The sequence below is a fragment of the Peromyscus californicus genome, unplaced genomic scaffold (genome assembly GCF_007827085.1).
Source record: "Peromyscus californicus insignis strain IS unplaced genomic scaffold, ASM782708v3 Scaffold_8__1_contigs__length_139910024, whole genome shotgun sequence".
In the NCBI taxonomy this organism is placed as follows: domain Eukaryota; kingdom Metazoa; phylum Chordata; class Mammalia; order Rodentia; family Cricetidae; genus Peromyscus; species Peromyscus californicus.
This window is the reverse complement of record NW_026294606.1, coordinates 68553418-68558914: the sequence shown is the minus strand read 5'-3', so window position 1 is coordinate 68558914 and position 5497 is coordinate 68553418.

Sequence of the window (5497 nt, the reverse complement as noted above, 5' to 3'; positions counted from 1 at the left end):
TCTATTTGTTTTCAGCTTCCAATGACACCCCAACTCCCAAATAATGCACATGCCTACACTTGTGTTCAAGTTCACTACTCACTTCTGATACCTAGCTATAAAGTAGCCCCCTACCTCACTCTGAGCCAGTCATAGTGCTTCGCCAGGATGCTAGCAGGAAAGCAACTCTGTTCTGTGGCCATAAAGCTGTTAGACTGTGAACCTAGAGCTGCTGGCGATGGGGTCTATGCTGCAGGGAGGGGAATGTCAGCTACTGATTATGAATGTTGGAACTGCTGTCATTTGCAATGAACAATATGAACAATTGCATGGAAACAGATTTCTCTAGAATGATGAGGTAAAGTCATTACATACTATCCCATAGCATTTAGAGACAAGTGGACTGCTTTGATCAGAGATTTACTCTCAAAGGTAACTAAAGAAATGAGAATTGAAGTACAAGAAAAAAAGTTGAAAATAATGAGAGCCATAGTGCTCTGCAACAGAAATGCTTTGTCTCACAGTACTAGATGAATCCAGGGTCTCCAGGAGAATTGATTTCTTTCCGCTGTTTGTCAAAGATTAAGGCTTCCTTCCACGGTCTGTCTGGTATTGTTACATTCCTGTGTCTTAACTCTCCTCCACGAATATTTCTGTGCCCAAATTTCCTCTTCCAGGGCACCAGTCACATTAGATTTCAACCTACCCCAATGGCCTCATTTTTTAAATTGAAATTAGTTTTTTTCCATACAATATATTCTGATCATGGCTTCCCTTCCCTCATCTCCTCCCAGATCTTTTCCACCCATCCAATTCCATGCCTTCTTTCTCTATCTCTTTAGAAAATAGAAAGACCAATTAAAAAAATAAAACAAAAAATTAGAAAAAAAGAAAAAGCATGAGAAACACAGAAGGGGGAGGGGTTTGGAGGGAGGGAGAAAACAAAAGACAAAAATCATAAAAACATGTATTAGGGAAACGTAATATTTAAGCAAAAGACCCATAAAGTAGAAAATGTCCAAACAAAGCATTACGAGACAAAACATCCCCCAAAATACGACTGAGTTTGTTTTGTGTTAGTTGGGCATGGAGCCTACCCTTTAGTGTGGTTTGTATACCCAGTGAGACTCCATTGGAGAAAAGTGATTTTTTTTTTTTTTTCCTTTTGAGAGGCTGTCAATTGGAGATAGCTTCTGGGTCAGGGATGGGGACTCCTGTACAGTTACCCTCTCAGCACTGAGATCCCATCTGGCTTGAACCTATGCATGCTGCCAGTTTCTGTGAGTTCATACTGTGTGTCAGTCCTGTGGTGTCTGTAAGCACTTTCACTCGCTGTCTTCCAGCCACACTGGTTCTTACAATCTATCTCCTCTTCTGCACAGCTCCTTGAGCCCTGAGGGAATTTGATTAAATCATTCCCTTTAGGACTGAGTGATCCAAAGGTCTCAATCTCTGCACATTGTCTAGTTGTGGGTGTCTATACTAGTTCCCATATACTGCAAGAGGAGCTTCTCTGATGATGGCTGAGCTGGGGGAGACACTGATCTATGGGTATAGCAGAAGGTCATTAGGAGTCATTTTGCTAAGTTCCTTTTGAAGAACGCTATTATTTGGTTTTCCCTTAGGTCCATGGCCTATCTAGTCTCAGGTTTAATGACCTGATTTTAATTTAATTACCCTGATAAAGACCCTACTTTGAAATAAGGTCATATTGAGAGCTGAATGTATGAATTTTAGGGGAGACATATCCCATAGCAGTATCACAGCTATAAGCCGTCCCCGACATTCTCATAGAACACCATTATGCAGCTCTACTGGATGCTCCTTAGATGGGTTTTGTTTTCATCTTACATACAGACAGACTAACCTATTAAAATCAGTCAAGCAGTGTTCGGCTGTAAATGGGACATGGGGCATCTACCTGACTATCACCCTTTCCATCTCCTAGGGCTCAGGGAACACCACCAAAGAAGGGACAGAAAGAATTTGACCAGATAGAAGTTTTTTGAAATGCTGTTTACTGAACTTGACATAGTTGCCACAACCCTTAACTCACAGCAGCAGTGGCTATCTGCAACAGAACCGGGCCCATCAACGTTCCACCGTTCCACCGGGAATGAAGAAGGGCTTCATTAGACCCCACCCTTCCTTGAGGAGCCAAGGAAAGCTAATTATTGCTGGGGGAGGAGTCAAATAACTCCCAGCTATGCTCATACAAGCAATAACTAAATGCAGCACTACAAAAAGAAAAAGACATGGAAGTAGGGGGACTTGTTGGGAAGAATGGGTTTGATGGGAGGAGGGATACAAGATTGGCAGGGTATGATCAAAGTATTTAAAAATCAGTCCAACTTCATTAAGTAGTTGCATTCTCCCCTGCTGCTCCTTCCTAAAAGTCTTATTAACTTAAAACTATGATTACAAACACTTCAGGTGTCAAAACTCACAGGTGCTGCAGATGATTGGGCATCCTAACTTTGGAAAACAGAAGTCCTCAGGCTGTCACTTCGACCTGCATTTATTATAGCACAGGTATTTGGTACCAGTAACTTCGACTTACATTCATATTTATCTCCACAACTGGGTTGTATGCTCTGATGATGCAAATTCACAGCTGTCATCTCAAAGGGAGTAAGCATATATTCTTACCAAAATGTGAGTGATCATGGCTCAGCAACACAGAAGCAGGATGCCAAACACCACGTTCTACTATGGTAACACCAAACACCATCTTCCAATATACTAACAGTTTCATGAAGTTATTGTAGTAGGAGAACAAAGAAAGTCATGAGTTACTTTTAAAGCATCTTGTTGGCAGGCACAAGAAAACAGGGGCATGCTACTGTAAGCCTCAGATGTTATCAAATGACATTCTTAGCTTTTCAGATGGGAGAAGCTAAAAGTCTGTACATTCCCAAAAAAGGTCTGACCTGACAGTCTAGAGGTGAGCAATGAATGGCCATTGAGAAGGCTGAAGATGGACAAGGATAATTTGCCTCTGGACCTGTAACATGCTCTATAATCATTTAAATTCTACTCAGTTAGTCAGCTTTCTAGAACTGTGAACACAGGCATGCCCTGCCCCGAACTTCAAGTCACAGCTCTGTGAGGAAATGGCCCATTGTAACGTTTTTACTATTATGTGTTCAGGGCTTCGAACAAATAGATGGCAAATATACTTTCTTTTAGCCAAGACTGATACTATAGGACTATAATCCCAGACAGGAGTAGTCCAAGTTCAAGTCCAGCCTCCTAGGCGGGCCAAGGTCAAGGCAATCCTAGGTTCATTTAGTGAGAGCCAAATTAAATTAAAAATCAGACTGTGGACATAGCTCAGGGGTAGATCACATAGGTTCAATCCCCACCACCACAAAACAAGTGGAAAACTTTCCTTACTTGTAATATCACAGACTTCAAGAAATAAGCTATGAACAGGAAATCAAAGCCACAACCCCATCAGATTTCTTCTGTATATCCTGGGAGATTCAGTGGTATGGAGTTAATCAATAACCACCTGACCCCATCCTGGGAGCTCTAGGATGTGGAATAGCTTCTTAAGGGATCTCGATGAATGTGAGTCATAAGCATAGGAAGCTATTTCTAGGGAAGGCCAGAGTGGGGAGTGGGTACAGAATTCCTTACTTTTGTTGACCTGCAACACTCTTCTGTGTATTAGGTAGTGAAGAATTTACAAGTGAAGAAATTTTAACATTGGTGAGAAAAGAATAAACGTTCGGTCTGTTGAGCTCCTTTTACCACACATAGGGATGTATCCATGTGCTGTGAGGAGTCAGTGAGCATGTCACGGGTTAAAGAGACATGCTTCCTGAACCAAAACAATCCCTGCAGCAGTTGCAGCAAAGGGAGGCCTTCCAACAAACCACTTGGACATCTCTAGCCTGTCTGCTCAATGGGTGACGCCTATAGGGAAGTCCCTGCATTATCAACTAAGATGGGAACTCTGGGCTTTAAAATGCCAGCAGAACCTGTTCACAGAGCTAGCATTCACACTGGACTTCATGGTACCACGGGCGCTGAATGTGGGGAGCACCCTGCAAGCCCAGCAAGGCTGAAGCAAGATCACCAGGTCAATGTCAGCTGCTATGGGATGGTCTGTATGTCAAATGTGTTGCTGATTGGTCAATAAATAAATCACTGATTGGCCCGTGGCCAGGCAGGAAGTATAGGCGGGACAAGGAGGAGAATAGAGCTGGGAAGTAGAAGGCTGAGTCAGGGAGACACTGCCAGCCGCCACGATGAGAAACAGCATGTGAAGATGCCGGTAAGCCACGAGCCACGTGGCAAGGTATAGATTAATGGAGATGGATTAATTTGAGCTGTAAGAACAGTTAGTAAGAAGCCTGCCACGGCCATACAGTTTGTAACCAAAATGTCTCTGTGTTTACTTGGTCAGGTCTGAGCGGTTGTGGGACTGGCAGGTGAGAGAGATTTGTCCTGACTGTGGGCCAGGCAGGAAAACTTTAGCTACAGTCAGCCTGAGTTAGAGTCAGACTGTTTAAAGACTAAGCTTATTCCCTAACTGCAGCCCATTTTGTATTTCATATTTTGATTAACTAGTATTTTAGCAAAGTAAAATTTTTCTTGACTATCCAAAACTTAGAAATACGCCTAAAAGACAATGATATTTTTTCAAGGTCACATTAAGACACTATCAAGTTCACTTTAAGACGGTCTTTCAATATGCACATAATTTTCTTTTAATTATTACTATCAGTTAGGCCCTAGAGTCTATAAAGTTACATACACACAGATACACAGACACAGACACACACACACAGCTTTGCATCAGCTTCATCACCTGTTTGTTAATTACTGGGTTTATTTTTTCAGTCTTATGTAGCCCAGGCTGGCCTCCAATCAACATCCTCCTGCTTCAGACTCCTGAGTACTGTTGCTACAGAGTGTGGGACAATTGATGGCTAAATAAGTTTTTGACAAGTGCTCACTGGATACATACAATAATGATTTATTATTGTTATTTGTTGTTGTTTTTGAGACAGAGTCTCATGTAGCCCAAGTTCACTTTGAATTCCTAATCCTTTTACCCCCATCCCCCATCCATGTGATAGGATTACAGGCTTATGTTACCAAGCCCAATGAGAGTTAAATTGTTAACTTGTAAAAATTAAACTGACACCAGGAGTCTCCTGTTGAGAAAACAAATGCAACCAACCAATCAACCAACCGAACAAACCCCAAATCTTTCCTACAAAGCATAGGAATTCCTCATAAGTTTACAGCAGTGACCAAAACCCAACATTTTTAAGATATTAAGAAAAGTAGCGGGGGGTGGTGGGGGGGGGGGGGGGTGGCGGCGGCCGCCTTTAATCCCAGCACTCGGGAGGCAGAGGCAGGTGGATCTCTGTGAGTTCAAGGCCAGCCTGGTCTACAGAGTGAGATCCAGGAAAGACGCAAAGCTACACAGAGAAACCCTGTCTCAAAAAAAAAAAAAAAAAAAGGTAGACTTTATGTGAAGTAACCCACAAGTCTGTGAGGT